Source organism: Dicentrarchus labrax, unplaced genomic scaffold (genome assembly GCF_905237075.1).
Source record: "Dicentrarchus labrax unplaced genomic scaffold, dlabrax2021, whole genome shotgun sequence".
Lineage (NCBI taxonomy): Eukaryota > Metazoa > Chordata > Actinopteri > Moronidae > Dicentrarchus > Dicentrarchus labrax.
In genome coordinates, this window is record NW_026136713.1 from 31,561,494 (window position 1) to 31,579,194 (window position 17,701).

General features: G+C 38.8%; 1 protein-coding gene across 8 annotated transcripts in view; it reads left to right on the plus strand.

The window, feature by feature from the left end:
• The window catches only part of lingo2 (leucine rich repeat and Ig domain containing 2), a 280,055-nt gene that overhangs the window by 104,892 nt on the left and 157,462 nt on the right, over positions 1–17,701 (plus strand). For all 8 annotated transcript variants that reach the window (XR_007887017.1, XR_007887016.1, XM_051419442.1 and 5 more), the window contains one exon: positions 16,442–16,528. The gene's annotated coding sequence lies outside the window, so the exon portion shown is untranslated. The remainder of the gene's footprint in view (positions 1–16,441; positions 16,529–17,701) is intronic.

Genomic DNA, 17,701 nt, shown 5'->3' on the forward strand with positions numbered 1-17,701 from the left:
TTCATTGTCTCAACAAAGACAGTTAGATCAAGTTTCAGTTTTCTCTGCCGATGGCAGCATGCTGTTTCTGAACAGTTTGTTTGAAAACATTTTTAAAAATTACCGGCTGCAGAATTTAGAAGCAGTATCACGCAGCCAGGGAGGGAGTATAACTAAACAAAAGTGTGAAAAAACTTCCTCCATCACCATTCAGTCAGACAGAACTGCATTCTCTGAAGCTATGAACACAACACTGACATTTTAGATAAAAATAAATGATGTATTTTTAACATATCCAATTCCTTTTTCAGATTTCAGATTAATTAAGAAAAATGCACTCTTGACTGATCAAGACAAATGGTTTATTAGTAGAAACATCTTGCTCTCTAGATGCTAAATACTCTGTCTGTCTGGTGTTTGACGCTGGCCAGGTAGTGTACAGTTGGTTGGCAGAGCTTTTTTTTTGCTGAAGTCAGCTTCTTGCTGCTGCTAAAAGTGACACTGATGAGAGTGAGAATGAATCAAAACAGTAAAGTTGCAGACTTATAAACCAAAAACAATGAGCTGAAAGAGTTCTCCTCTCCGTGGAGCTGCAGAGACCTGCAGACTCAGCGGATGATTCTCTATCGGTCTGCTACTACGAGCAACCCTCTTCACATACACAGTTATTTTGTTCAAGTAATATTGACTACAGCAACTTCAAATGTCTGACAACTCTTGTTTGTTTTCTTCTGAGAATGAGTGGGGGAAAAAATAAATAGTGGGTGGACTCAGGTGAAGTAAAAGGATTTTATCTTAAAACATGTCTTTTGTTGAAATGCATTTGATGACAGCATTAACATGCGGCAGTGTGTAATTACAGTACACGATACAGAGAGAATCAAGCGCACACCTGCTCTGCTCAGCTTGGCAGAAGAAAAACACCCAGGTGCTCTCTGTGTCTCTCTCTGTGTCTCTCTCTGTCTCTCACCTCCCTTTCCATTTCTTTCTCTGTGTGTGTTCGTGCGTGTCTGGGAGTGAGTGTTTATGCGTAGGAAACAGCGGGTGTGTGAATTTCTGTGTGCTCCAGCTATCCCAGTGCTGCCTTGCACCGGTTCTGCCTACAAGCTAGCGACCTATTTTTCTCGGTGTTGAATGAGTAGACATTTGAACAAAGAGAGAGGCAGAGAGAGAGAGAGACAGGGAAGCGAGGGTGGGGCGGGGCGGGGTGGGCTGGGGGGGTGCAGATCAGTTCCTCTGCTTTTATTAAGGCTTGTGGATTAATTACCCTGTACGTAAACCTGATCCAATGCTGTGAGCGAGACACTTTGGCATCACCCTGATCAATAATGCATTTTTCTGTCTCTCCATTTAATTTGCACGCAGGCCCCACACGCTGGCATTACCATCTCCCTTGAAAAGTGCAGGAGACACCTGATACCCAAAGTGCAACACCCCACCCCCACCCCCATGCCGTGCTCCATGACACCCCCTCCCCTCTCTGTTGCTCACTGACAAATTGATTCTCTCTTAATGTGCTGTATGGAAAAAAAAAAAAAAATCTCCTCAATCCTCAGGAACAGCGTAATAAGATACATGGCATGTTGGATTAGCTGATGGGTTTGTACAAATTTGTTCCTGTTGGTTTAAATTGTGACACTCTCCATTTCGAGGGACGGTTATTTAACAATTTAGGGAAAGCTCAGGTTTAAGGAGCAGGACAGTGCAAAGTGGTCGTAGCTACAACTCCCGAGAGAGGTAGCACAGTTAGCACTGCGTTTGCAGCCGTCGAACGAGAGTGGCTGTTAGTAGCAAGGTCAAACTAGCAGGGGGAGACAGGTAGGTCATCTGATCTTGTGTGATTTATCTGCTGTGTGTTTGTGTGTGTTTGGTCCTGCATTGAAAGGAGAGTCGTATGTCGGGACCTTAGACTACTTGCTTCTTACAGCCTGTGGTTTTCTTGTGTACTTAATTGAGTAGCCACTTTCTAATGTCAGGCAGCAGTCTCCAGACTTAGTGACCTGGAGGTCCAGAGCTGCACTTTCAGTGTTTCTGGTCAAACTTCACTTGAATCAATGGGCACAGTAATTGTTTTCAATCTATAGAGGAAGTGCATGACAGATATAGTATAGGCACTGGTGGATAAGAGTAGTTTTAAATGTGCAGTTTCATTTATTTATGTGATAATTATTTGCTCTCTACATCTTAAAAAACATGTAATCAATATTCACAACATATTTGGTCAACAAATGTGTGTCATTAAACCATACTGTCGTTCAGCATTTCTCCCCCAAAACACATTGTTTGTATCCTCGAGGTCTTACAAACTTGCTTTTCCTTCCTCATAAAATATTTTCAAAGCCAATTTTTGGAATGATTTTAAATCCTGCATTGTTAACGTCCCTGTTTGCTCGCTAGCAGTCTTCTTCGTACTTGCTTTAGTCTACGCATTACCATATTTGTTAGCACATTGCCGCCATCAACTGTCAGTCAGAAGATTAGTTTCAATCCAACAACAGGAAGTGAATCACACTTGCCCATGTGTATCTGTGTCCTTGTACATCGTCGATACAATTCATTTTTTAACATTTTAGTGCAACTAAATGCAGTTGTTTTAGTGCAACAATTTGGTGCAAAGTTTAAGTCACACAATGCAATAATACAGACAGAGTTTGGAAACAAATATTACAGGCTGGAACAAATACAGTCATTCTAAACTGCCTTTAAAGGGCCAAAGGAGGATATACAATAAAGTAGTAAATACACTGATCAGATAGAAAAAAGAAAAAAAAAGATTCAAAGTCAGACCTCTCAGATAACTGCAGATCAGATGTGAGATATCAGATCCAAGGCATATTCAATTCAAATTTTTGCCTGGTCCAAAAATATCTCAGTACTTTATGTCATGTGGAATAAATCTCACTGAATCTAGCGCGGAAATAGACTCAGAGTGACCCCCTAACCCATGTCAGAATAGTGACGGGGTGGGCAAAATGAAGCAGTTGCTTCCATACAAGTAGACTCTCATGGGGAACCGGTGACGAGTGGGCGAGCTTTCTCTGACATGCATTGTTATAATCTTTCTAAAGATAATAAACGAGACTTCTCTGTTGTCAGTGTACAATCCTGTAATTGGTGGGCTCACAGCATTAACAAGCAGCAAAACAATGTATAATTATGAGCAGGGAATGAAACTTGTGAGAATCCATATGTTAGTACAGAAATAGTTGGCCCTATTGGAATAGCAAACCATTGCATGCTCTCATGATATCAAGCTATTACGCACGGTAAGGTCCATGTATCCTGTGTATGGAGCTGGCGGTCTTGTTGTCCTTGTACCATGTTTTTTTTTTTTTTTTTTTCAGTATTGCGCTCTAAGTTGTAATATGACTGCACTGCTGCCACAAAGACGCACTACTGAACTACTCATTTATTGCACTGGTTAAGTGTTTCTGATTTGTCAGCGCTCACATGTACCTTTGTAGAGATCCAGACTGACATCATTAGTGCACTTAGTGCTTAGTGCTTAGGAGAATGCTGAGCCAATTAACCAGCTGCCTGACTTCTGGCAGTGCGGTGAACAAATAAACTCCTCTTTCCACTACCTTGCCTCTGTGTACTTCAGCATCTCATCTCAGTTAAGTGCAACAAAATTATGATTTTAATCTTTTATTATGTTTAAGACAGAAGCTTAAAATGAATTGCTGATTAAATCAACGTTAACCTTACGACACCATTTGCTGCCGAATAATACCATTGTGGCAGAGGAGGGGAATTAAATGAGAGCATTTTTCCTCCTATGTTGTATTTATTGTAAAGAGGGGAGGTGTAGACTACATTAGAAGAACACTGTATGTATGTGTGCATTTATCTGTAAAAGTATTACATTTACAGAGTTTTTCACTTGGGAGTCTGTATTTGTACAAAAGAAGTGTGTGTTTGTCTGTGTGGGCCAACAATCTGCCCTGGGTGCTTGTGTTGTGTTGTAGGTTTGTTAACCGTTACATGGGTTGCAATCATTACTTTGACTTCTTGTTGTCATGTTTGATAGCCATTATAGTGAACTTTTTTGACACAGACTATGGAGCTTTCTGTATGGAGCTTTCTTATTAAGATCCCTGTCAGCAATTTTTGGATATCTCTGTATTATGTACACTGCTGCAGCAATGTGCTGTAGGTCATGATAATAAAAGAATTCAAAGTAAACAGTGCTGTCAGGACACACTGTAACTTACAGTCCCGTAATTTTCACATACTATTTGTCAGCTGACCTGCTGGATGCTATGATATAAACATTATTATGACAAATAAGGCAGACTTTGACAGAATGACTCAATTTATTGCACCAAATCTGGCAAACCGGAAGGCAATCTCATATAAGGCTAAAAAATGTTTTTGTTCCGAGAGGTTTAATATCCCATGCAGGAAAACTAATGTAACATTTTTAATTAGCATTTCCACCCACCAGTGTTTTTATAGTCACACTGGAATTATCCATTGACTAGCTTACAAAATAATAAGAGGAAATGGCAGGTAGATGTGTTAACCTGGGTGTTAAAATAGATCCATCTGTTGTGTGAATGGTTGTGTGATTGCAGCTGATCATCAGTGCATGTGGGTGGCCTAATGACTCTCTCCTTACTTCTAAAATCTGAAGTAAATCTTTGTTTTAAGGTTTCCCGCACTGGAAAATTCACACATCAGTTCTACCTTTTTGGGAAGACAGTGGGTTAATGATTAGACTACTTTCCCATTCTGTTTTTGCTTTATGAGCTTGTAACTCTTAACCTTAACATTTAACCTACACATCGCCTTTAGTTCACTATACAAAGTTACTGACTCTCCACTAGTCAGTTTACAGCCGAAAAAGCAATTTAAGTGGTTTATTTAATGCAGGCTAATGAAAACACAGAGGTAGTTTCTGCCTTGGTTTGGAATCTACAGCCATGAGCTGACTGTTCAGTGCAGACGTCAGTGTTTCCTGCTTACACCTGCCTCTCTGTATTTGTCTCCATTACAGACAGAGTGAGCCATAACATCCAGACTGTTGTATAGTTTATAAAACATACCACATTCCTGGTAAATCATATTTATGTATGAGGCTGTGTGTTCTCTCTCTCTTTGAAACAAAGCTGGCATATCCTTACTGTTTTGTAACAAAAAAAAGCCATTTCCAGCCAGATGTGGAGACATAAACCTAGCAACCAGGGTAGCTCTGGGAGACAGTAATGTACCCTTGTAACTCAATCTCTAAGCAGACCGCTGAATGGAGAAATGTAGCTTCTTTGGCTCGCGCCATTCTCTCATTCCCTCATTGTGACCTTTTCCAGTTCTCTCCTGCTCAGGGACTGCACTGATCCCGGAGCAGTCATTTGAGCAAGAGCAGAACAGTAAAGAGATAGCAGCATAATGTTTTTCTCCATTTACGGTCATAGCATAGCAGTGGAAGAGGCTATAGACAGTAGCTTTCAAATAGATTATGCCACACCAAAGCAAGCAAACTGATACAGTAGAGCCTCTGCAGTCTGAATGTAATGATACTGCTTTACTATTTTTTCCCTTCCAGCAAGTCTATAATTGCCCCCAAACAGCTATAAGACAAGGCAGAGCAGATCAGCTCTCTTAAAATTCACCTTTCGTCATCAAAGGGTAACTTTGTTATTTTTCAACCTGGACCTTTTTTTCCCGTATTTTTGTAAAGTATATTTTATTTTATTTTTTTCAACATGACTAATGAGTAAAACTAATGTTGCATTTGGTCCATCACTGAGTGACTGAGCTGCAGCTGGCCGCCGCAAAATGGGCTACAGCATAGTCCTTATATGCAATTGTGCACTGTCAAAATATGTCCATTAAAAGTGCTTGTTCTGGCCACTGACCGGCTCAGGTAGTGATTTTTTAGTGTCTGACAACACGACCTTACAGAGAAATTAGACGTTCTCCATACCTTTTGTTCGCTCCGCTTGTTAGTCTTCCTGCAACAAGGCCTCATCCGAGATTTTATAACGAGACTTCTACTTTAGCAAGACTTGTTTAGAGACACAGTGGCTGCTAGCTGCAGCACTCTGCCTCTATACTAAATTCAAAACATACTGTCCCTATTAGTCACTTTGACTCAAAATCATGGGAAAATATGGTCCACGTTGAAAAATACCAAAGTTATCCTTGAAGTAGTTTGTCTTACCGTCTGAAAAATAGCGTGTACAGGACAGTACATGTCTCCTGCCTTGAATAACCTACCTGTTCACGCAGATTTAGCCAAATTACCTTGAGCACTGTAGCAAATAATGTGAAATATCAACACATGATGTAACATAGTGGCTTGTAAATATTGTAGCCACACAAAGTCACTTAGGAAATAAATAAGTTATAACAAAAATACCTCCAGCTTTATTTGATGCATTCCATGCATACTGAATGATGGACTAGTTCTTTGTCCGCTGAATCGCAAAGGCACCACTCAAAAAGCAGTGGTACAATATCTCCCCTTCCCCCAGGGATAATTGCTTCAGACATATTCTTTGACCTACCCCATGCCTTAACAAGCGCAACAGTCAAGAGACTGATCTGTCCAGCGTTCATAAATGATGGTTTGATTATCTTTCACACATTGATGCTGAAATAATCTCCATATAGAAAGATAGCGCACGCACACACACACACACACACACACACAGTGATTTCTAAAGTCTGCCACCATGAACTTGTCAACAACCAGGGGATTATGGGATTTGAGTTGTGCATGTGACACACACAGACGTACTAGACATACATAACAGAAAAATTATAGTCTTCCTTATTAACAGTTAGACATGTCTGTACATTTCGGATCGATCTGTGCAGAGACTCTCAGTGTAAATGAGTTCTCAATGGAAAAGACGGATTCATAATGAGTATTGTCAGATAGATTTAATAATCGTTCTTTATATTTGACGTTGTCTTTCTGTAAATTTTTTTTACATTCTGCCTTTAGAATTACTTTCCTCTCCAATTCCTTTCCCCCAGCAGCATTTTTGCCAAGAACACTGTGTGTTTTATTTTTTTCTGTGGTCAGATGTTTTAGCCATATATTGTAGCAGCTTTGATGGAGAGATGAGTGACAGCAAGTGCAAGGTGTTTCACGAGATTGGATGTGGCATGACATTGCCTGGCACTGATAAGAACCGTACTTTGCAGTTGTGTCATTTGTTAAAATAAGCTGTTGGCGGAAAAACAAACATCAGTATAACATCTGTCATTGCCATGCCTGTCTTTTGACTGACACACTGCAATTACAGTTCTGTAAAACCTGCAGGCTTGTCTACTGAAATATGACATTTATGAACATGCTTATCATTTGACTTGTGTCCTGAGGATTAATCTAATTATGGGATGTGAAATTCCTCCATGCATAATACGAAATCTGCAAATCAGAAGATATTTTCTCATCAACAGTTTGGACCTACAAGCCTGTAGAGACAATGAGTGGCACATTTGTGGGGAGTGAAAACAATCCATTTCGTCCATGGTGTGTTCAGCACTGCACATAAAGCAAATGAAGCATTCCTATTGATTGTCACTTCCTTGGATTCCACTGTTTGGGAAGGAGAATGGGAGTCTCCTTCTATCAGCTGACACGGCTCATTGTTCACCATGGACTAATAAAGAGCTTTACTGGTGCCATTATGCATTCTCTGTGGCTAGTGACAGGCTGATGACAAGCCTTAAAGATGGAAGCCATTTCACATTTAAACAATAACAGATGGAGGGGCTTGCTCACTGAATTGCTTCAGCAGACATAAACCTGCATGTTATATTATTTCAAATAGCTTGGATGCCATTATGTATCTTCGGTTTCATTTATATTGCTAACAGGCTTACCACAGATGTATATTTATTTATTGGTACAGAGCATACATATTAAGACTAAAGAGCGATGTGTTAGTACATTGGATGTTCTTTTTGCACAGCAGTTGTAGATTTCTATCCATATGTTGCAGAGTCTACAGTAATATCCATAAGTATATTGATATTTAGATTAAATACTGTGTCTTCTTTAAACCCGACTTTTTCTAAAACATGTTCTCTGTGGGATCATCACATATCCAATGGAAGTTTGAATTTTTATGTAATGAATTAAGCACAATCATCAAAACATGGAGTTTGTGGAATGGGTGCCAGGTGCTAAGAGTTCAGGTCCTTAGCTGGAAAGCCACAGGTTGAATCACATGTCAGTGTCCTGGAGGAAGATACTAAGCTCTACCTGCTCGCCCACTGACAATTCTCAATATAGGTTTAATGGTCTGTAATGAGAATTCACTTTGACACATTCGGCAGAGAGCAGAAACCAACCCTGCAGATAAAACCTTGACCTTTCTGCTCCCATTCTCTGTAGATAATTAGCCAATTGCTTCCTTTTAATCATAAACTCTTTATAAGCATGAGAAAAAGGAAAATTGAGTCCGAGCGTTGCCATAGAATCAAGGATTTCATGCTATCTTCCACTGTCATGTGTGAAAGAAGATACTTGATTTGGAGTGTTAGATTTTTTTTGTATCACAATATAAATAAGAATGTGTTACTTTACATGATGTAAAACATGGAAAAGCAACATACTGTCTAACCTATAGAACATTCAGCCTTAAGCATCACTGTAGCTACTCGAGTTAACATTGTATCCACAGATTGTCAATTTAGTCTTCTGATTGTCAGCGTAGTGTAGCTAGCTGTTGCATTGCAATGGGTTTGGAGATGCTGCCAGAATTATCTCAGTGGTTACACAGTCGCTTAAAGCACAAAGCGAATGCACTGATTATTTTACTAAATGATGAAGTGTACGGGATTCTTTGGTATTAGCTGGGAAATTACAGGTGGCAGCATTTGTGAACAGACACATTAATTAGATCTGGAAGGAAAACAAATGTTGACGTGCAGGAAAACAGTTCTTTTATGTGAATTTACCTGCATATACAGAGAAAGAAAGAGAGGCAGGCAGATGCACTGAGAGAAAGAAAGAGAGCTTTTTCCCACTACGTACAATTTCAGAACACTTAAGTGATTCTCAATCCCAGCATGCCTCAGCCTGCCACTGCCATGACAGATGCTCCAAAATTGAATATAGATTTCGGTGAGCAAGGCAGGCGTGCCTGATGAATCTCAATTTGCTGCTGTCCATATTTCATAGTCACCACTATGGATAGCTCAAGGGGAGGCAGTGAGAGCACTTTGGCTGCACCTGCCAAACTGTCAGTTGGCTAGTGTCGAATGATGATCGGTACTTCATAAAAGCCCATATTTATCCCTCACTAATTCATGCCCTACATCATTTTATCACCAAAATGTACATCCGTGAGTGGGGGGAAAGGAATAGACATTGAAAGGACATGCTTCATTTCATAACTGCAGTGATCCTAAGAGAGAAAGAAGCCCACATGATGACAATTGCACAGCAGTAGAAGATTGTAGAAATGGTCTACAGTAGCTTGAGGGTGGAACAAATGTAGAGAGCTTCCCGCAGGGGGGTGGAGGTGCCTTGGCTGCTGTGTACCTGGCAGTCTATTTATAGCTTGGTTTGAAGTACTTATAAAATGGCAATGGATGCTATTGTTTTTGAGTGTTCTTGTGGAGAAATGTCTGCCCTTCAAAAAATGATGACTATTTGATTGCTCATGTAATCCACATTATGGCTTGTGTGCTTCACATTTCAGTTGACCATTCCCCAAAGAACATATACAGCTTCTTAGCAATGCGCTTTTTCTCTCAATTACCCTCTATCACTTATGTGCTCATTTCAGTACAGTATGAAAATCAACCTGCTTAGAACCAACTTTTAAAGAACTTCATCACTAAGTAATGCCCTGGAGAGACTACAGGGAGCAAGCCTAGTAAGATGTTACAGATCTGCAATCAGTCATATAACTAAATGTTGCAGCACAGTATGTTACAAGAAATGTAGCACATTATGTAACATAATAAGCACAGGGAGGAACAAAGCAACATATAATGTTGGAAATGCAACAATGTGGATGCTTTAATGTAACAGCTTAATTATCATAGTTTTTTATATTGTGTTTCACAGTTAATTTTCCATCTCACAGCTCAGCTATTTGGGCCATGCTTAACTTTTAGACTTGTAATTAGAATACATGCAGCTAGTGTAGCAGAGAGAAGTCTAGCCCATGCTATAGGAAAATGGCCACTGAGGGGATACTACAGAGGCAGTATGCAATACATTGCTAAATAATGTGACAAGAAAGTGCCATGCCAAACGCTGGTGAAGCAGTTAGCCAATATTTTGTGGACTGGAAAAAGAAAAATGGTATAACATCCATGTCCAGTTTTATTTACTTAAAAATAACATTTAGCAAATTTACTTAACAGAATAATAAAATGGAATAAAGAATTGCAGATGTAATTAACATTTCACAAATTGTATTATTAACAGCTTAATTGTGCATATTAAGTATAAATGTGTTTAATTACCGTATTAATTATTTTTATGCATCTTTAATTTAATCAATAATAATTAAACACTGAAGTAATGTAGAATAATGAGGATGGCATAATAGAAGCTCAATACAACCCAAGTGTACCTATTCTGCTCGCAATCGATCCACCCAAGCCTACCTGGCAACATACTTCGTATACATTGTAAGTATGAAAGAAAAACCCACAAAAAAACCCAAAGGCCTAAATATTTCTCTTCTGTTCCACTTGTGGAATGTGTGTGTGATATATGAACCAACATATATGATGGCCAGCAATTGAACTACTACTCAAAAGGAGAAATGAGATACATAAGTTATGTGGATTAGCTGCATATAGCAATATACTTTAAAACATTCCTCCTCACCACTCCCCACTAAACTTTATGATGCTGGAATTTAATCTAGACCACAATGAAAGTATCAGACAAATGCTTAAAATACCATGTAAGGCGCAGATAACGAGAGAAATGTATTCATCATCAAAATGTGTTATTTTAAGTAGCAGGAATTGAGCTATCTGGAAATAACCATAAACTAGCAGCACACACATAACGCTGCTCCTCAACCACTGTTTCTGATGTGTGCTCTTGTGCTGTAAGCGTCTTTCTGTTATAGCTGCCATCATACATGACATACTTAGTTTTTTTGTACCCTTTTAAAAACAACCCTTTGGAGGGAATTACATGATTCCACCAGTGGGTGTAGGAGATGGCAGAGCTTTCTCGTATAATTAGAGAAGACGTGCTACATGTGTCTGTGTGTGTTGCCGCATCTCATTAAGGCGAGGTATGGGCCACTGAGCCGGCTAAGAGGAACGGATAGGGAGCATGTGGTGGTGTAGTTTCCTTTACCACAAACGCAGCCGCCCGGCACTTTCTCTTCCTTTCTGGAGTCACGCTGAGGTCCCTGGAGCCAAGGCCAGTCAAAATGCTTCCACTTGATGCAAAGGCCCTTAAGGAGACCACTGTCAAAATGAGTGCACACAGGCACAAAATACAATCTATGTTTGTGTAAATGTACATAGCGTATCACATCAAGCAGACGCGCACATATGAAATGCACACACATGCAGCATTGTTATTACAGAAAATTGGAATCTATGGAAGAAAATGAAAGAGTCTCTGATGAAAAATGTGAATGTCAATAGCTGTGGGTACACAAATGCAAACATACAGATCACTCTGTGATGTGCTGATGACAAATATCCAGACATGTATAACCTGGGATATATTTTCCCAGTTTTTGCTATGATAAAAATATTGATTGTTTTACACATTTCATTATTTACATTTTCTGGCTTTACTATGCTGGAAGCGCTGCACTCTAGCACACTCTAGCACTACCTTTGATTGTTTCACCCATAAAGTGATGAAAAGGGTCCTGTCAACACATTAATACACAGCATAAAATGTAATTTAAGTCTTTAAAGAAATATAATTAAACTATTATCTTGACATTTCAGTTATATAAGTCCATTTGATTCATTTTTTTTTCGTGTTGCCTATATACTTCTTTATTTTTATGACTACCACTCATCCACTATACATGAAGCAAAAGAGTACTGTTACTTGCCTGAAGGTCTTTGCTTTTTCTTCATCTTCTTTTTTTTGAGCGCCCACATTCCTAATCCTTTATAAAAGAGCTACACAGCTCTTATTTTAAATTAGAGTTGATTGTGTTAGAGCAAATTGAATTCATATTTTAAATTTGTAACAGCTTGAACTGCTGCTTGTAATGACCATTTTTGATGCCAGGTAGTAGATAGCAGGCCTGTAAAAATCCCACAAATCTGAAACTATCCATCTACCCAAGATTGATTGGGTTTATTACAGAACATCTGATAGAACTTGAATTCTGTATCAGAATTCCTGAACAGTCCAGTCTATGTGTGTTAAAATAACATAAATAAAGTAAAATTATACTCAAGTGTCAGCCAATAGATGAATGGAAAATTGGGCCGGCCTCTTTGCTGTGTGTGTGTGTAGGGGGGTATAATGGTGAAATGTGATGTGACAATAGGATGGTATTGCTTTAAGGTTACAGTTACTTTTAAGACGGGAAAGAACAGTTGAGAAGAGGACAACATATTAAACACAATGAATGATAATGGAATGAGGCATGAAAATAAATAAATTAAGTTATCCTTTAAGAGCATACTGCAGTGATAAAGATCAACCATAATTTAATTTACAGGATTTAACAAAGGTGGAAGATTATGGAAAGACCTGTAGTCCAAGGTCAACTCCACAGTCAAGTTCATGTACTAAATTTTAAGTTTGACTTTTGGTTTTCAATTCATTCTAAACTTTTAACCCTAGTAGTAATGTATTATCATAAATTGCTTGAATCATAATCTATACTATGCACAGTTGTTAGCCTGGAGAGGAGGAGAGAGAAGGGGAAGGAGGGAGACAAACAGTTACCGTTAACCTATGCCACTGGTTTTAGAAACCCCAATGACGGCTAGTATTAGACTTTGCTGATTGGTTATTGATTTTGCAGGACAACATTTAGGCTAGCAAATCTCAGATGCAAAGATCCCCCCATCACATTGACTGTAAAAGGGTTCATTGATTTCATGTTAGCAATGATACTTAACTCCTAGTTAGTTTATAGCAAGACTCCAATAACCCAACTCATGCCCTGTAGGCTTAAATAAAAAGGTTGATCATTTCCTTAATTAGTAACAGCAGCCCTGTTAAACTTGCATTCCATTTACAACATACTCAAAGCAGTCTTGTAACTTCCTGTCAATCATTAACCTATTGTATTTTTTCTAAAAATTATACTTTTGTCATAATATGACTCAGTACACAGCTTTAGTTTGTCTCACACTTGTGAGCATGCTTGGAAGCCTGAATGCTCTCAAGAGCAACAAACAGAAACCTGATGATGGCAAACGTCTCACCTCATTTTAAGTTGTTTTAAGTTGCAAATAACGATAATCTCATGTGAACTCTAAAGTCAGATTTAAGAGTTGTGTATTGATTTCCCAGATTAGTCCCTGTTGTCACATTACAGGTCTTCTGAGAAGTAAAATGATGGCGTAATGTGAAACAAAACAGCATAATTACTCATTCCTTATTTAGACTGTCTTGTATTTAACATCAGAACATATTCCTTTATTGGTTTTTATCTTTATTATAAGGTGATAATTGGAGCTTTTGTGATACAAAAAGCAGCACTCAGTGTTACTAATTGTATGTTAGACATTGATAAATATCCAACACTAAATGCATGTTAGTAATGAAAAAAAACAAAAAACAAATCTTCATATATACACAAGCACTTAAGTGGTAACATGTGAAACATTATCTATTTACAGGAGTGGGAGTGATGGATGTAATTTAATGGCTCACATTAACTTCCTGGAGGGCCTCACTCTCACATCTTCAATTCCCTTGCTTTTTTCCACCTTCACTGGAGCAGACCAACTTCTTAATTGGCATAATAATGTGATTAATTGCTTTCTTGTCATTGGGCCCACTGAGTTTTACACTGTAAAGAAGTATAAATCAGGCGTGTATTTACAAGCAATCAAATGCTCACGATCGAAAAGAACATATAAAAGATGCCCAGCTGTGCAAAGTAATTGGTTCTGCTTTATTAGCTGTGTATTATTAGTTGAAAGGAAAGGCATTTGGATCAAGAGGATGAGTTATTTTGGCATGTAGTTTAATTTTTCTCCTTTGCAGCTAAACATTAAAATTAATTATTTTTTTTTTTTTCTGCTGCGTTGATATTAAATTGTAAAAGCCACATGACAGTGTTTTAGAAGGATTTTCCTTCTATTTCTGAAATATGTGAACCTGACAGTCCTGTGTTGCCGTCCCTACTGCAACAATATCAAGAAAGATTTAAATTTAGATTCCCCTCATGGGTTAACAGCCGTGTGTGCTGCAGCTGTACTAAATGGGCTGAAACATGATATAAAACATACATTTACTTTTCCATGTTCATTTAAACACAGTTGTTACGGGCTACTAAGAGTGACTCACATGACTAAAATCTAATTTAATTTGAATACAAAAAAAAACCCTCATGTTTGTGATTATAAAACTAATCGTGTTCTCTTTCAAGGCTACTTCTAACCTATGAAATCATCACCTCTTGTCTTTAATACATGCTGCCTTTCCACTATGAGCTCATTTTGCTCTCCAAGAATCCTGCTTCTCAGGAAGACCTTTTATCTTTTCTCACTTTCAGCTGATCAGTGAAATGGGTATAAAAAGAAATTCCCACAATGTCCCTCACCCTTTGCCAGACTACAAAATGAGGCACCAATTATCTGGGTTTGGGCTGTGGTAGTTAAGAGCAAATGCTGATGAAGCTCTGATGTCTATAACAGCATCCAGGTGCTCTTGCATATTAAGACACTTTATGGTCACATAATTAAGGAGAGAGACTATTGTCTTGATTGGTGTGCATCTTGACTCCAGGTGGCAAATATTGTGCTAAAGCATCTTTACGAATGAAAGCTAAGCTTGTGGCAGGCAGGGGAATTGATGGCAATATTTCTGAGTATGACAGATAGTCAATTAAAGGTTATTAAACCACATTGTGTCATATACTGTATTTCTTTCTGAATCAGGATCAACTTTATTTTCAAAGTACAATGAATACACAGGCATTTGTCATGATAGCACTCAAGACATTTGCAATGTTGAAAAGTGCATTCCTGTACATGTTAGTTTCGAACTAAGGGACTTCACACAGTGCAAGGGGACAGTGACAGTCTCCATAAAAGTATAATGTAACAACACTCATAGTCTACAGCCATGTTCTAGTGGGCTCTGTGAAGCTGTATTTAGCCACAGCATTGCTTTGAGCCAAATACAAACAGAAAGATGGAGATGAAAAGTCAGGGGATCACCAAAGTTGGGGCTGCATGAGTCTCTATTCCTAATTTCACAGCAGGCCATCCAAAAGTTTTCGAGATATTTCACTCAGAGCCAAAAAAGTCATTGTGGTTGCACGGAATGAAAAAGTCATCAGGATACATTGTGTATAGACAGTATATCTAAAGGTTGGTGAGTTAACTTACTTTTACCTGCTGTTGGTGATCAAAATCATTTGGATTCATACTCAGGGGATCATGAATACCTGAACAAAACGTCACGCCAATCCATCCAGTAGCTGACATTGCCATATGCCGTGGCTAAAACTCAGAAGAGCATCAGCATCAGGGAATTTGTTTTTAAATCTGGAATGTCAAAGACATTTGGCTCATTTGTAATATCAAGGGCAGACAAAAAGCGGATTATTATAAATTCAGCAAAATCACCCCTTCACAGCCCATCAATATTCTGTGGCCATTGTGAGGGACTGGGTTCAGGCTTAACGAGGGGATCCAACGGATAAATGATCAAAAAACAGGACAGCTATTGTCCTTGAACTCTTAATGGCGTACTAATAGCGCAGGGTGTCAAGAGTGATTTTAACAAGAGTGTCCTGAGTCAAACTTTTTTTTTAATCTCTCTGCCTTTGGACTTGGAGGAGATAACTGTCTCCTCTTTCTCGTTTTCTCTCTCTTGCTCTCTCTCTCTCTCTCTATCCCTCTGTCTCTTTCTCTCTCTCTCATTGCATTACCAACTCAGGCACGCCTTTTGCATAATCACCATCCTGTGTTTCCTCCTGCAGTCTGGATAAGGGGGCTCATTATAGTAGAGAGAGTAGAAAGCACACTGGTCTAGGTCACACTGTTTGCTATGGACTCAAAAAAGATCAGGAACTTCAGCTGAAAAATCTTTGAACAAAAACCTCACCATGAACTCGCATAGTGACGCTGTAAGCCTTGCTTTGGTTAAAATAAAATAGAATGAATTTATATCATTTCATCATTGAAAACTGATGTGCAGACAGTGTTCCCTGTCTCTTTTATGTCTAATTTCCAAGCATTGTGTTTCTCAAGATGTTTGAAATCGTGATCTTTCATCGTATTGATTCTCATTGTGGCTTTTAAGCTCACCTGAAATATCTCTTCTTATTTCTACTTCTTCCCTCCCCTCTCGTTTCAGATAAAAGACTGAAAATAGGGACGACCAGAGCAAAAGAAGAGAGAAAAGAACAGGTCATGGCTGAGGGGATGATTGCTTCTCAAAGTGGTAAGTTGCAGACATTTACAGTCTCTTAGCTGTTTTGTTCCAGAGACTTGTGTGTTCATTTTGGACGATTTCAGTACTTTTGCGTCAGTCCTGGTGCCGTCATGGTAGAGTGAAATTGACAAATAACACAAGTGTAAAAAAAGCCCTCTCTGCGGTCTCGGTTTGGTCAGGTTGACATGATTACGTTACTCAGTGTACGGTGTATGGTTCTTATTCAACCATTTCTACTGTTTTTCTTCCTTCAGCACACCTTCCTTTCTCCATTTATGGTCATTCCAGGGAGAAATATTACTCCTCCAATCACAGACCCTTTTTGAACACATAAATATGCAATTACCTTATAAGCAAATTGAATTCATTGTAACGGGCTTTGCTGGACTTTTATCCAGAAATACACCTTTATATAAATGACACTGGACCTGTTCAAGTCTTCCAGCTTCATTGGCTTTATGTTCTCTGTGTCACCAAGTTGTAGTGTTGAGTCAGTGTCCCCTGTTGCAGCCACTGACACACAAATCATTGCTGGATAATGACTTGATCCGTCATCAATGCAGCCAGGACAAGCAGGTCAAACCAGCAGGATGTGTGCCATATAAGGAAAAGGGTTGTCACCCTGTATTCTCTGTCGCACCAGGAGCATCTTTTAAATTTACAATGAGTCCATGAACTCTTCACAGCTTCTAAAGAAAGCGCCTATGATTCATAAATCATAGGTCATAATTCATAAATAATTGAAGATTATAGGTCTGGTATAGCAAGTACTGTGTAGTCCTCTTCAGTTGTTGCTTCATCATGAGGGGTGCTGTGGATTATCCTGTACTTATTCATTTACTACATGGATTTTCCTGTACTATCATTCATTTTTAAGATAATGTACATATGGCATGTCAGAGATGTATATGAGCATTCTAAACCAAGGAACAGTTGGATATCCGTGTATAAAACATGAGATCACCTGTTCTTTTTATGAAATAGCCTGACCCTGTGAATCCAGGTTAATGCTCATCCCTCATTAATTTCCTCTTCAAATATTAAGGGATAAGGAATAAGTGGTTGAAGTGAAGAAGGAAGTCATTACAGATACATTTTAAACCCTGATAACGTTACTCTGCATAAACTCTGCAAATGAGGCTGCAGCTGAATATTCTCAAAGTGGTCTTAGTATATAGGATG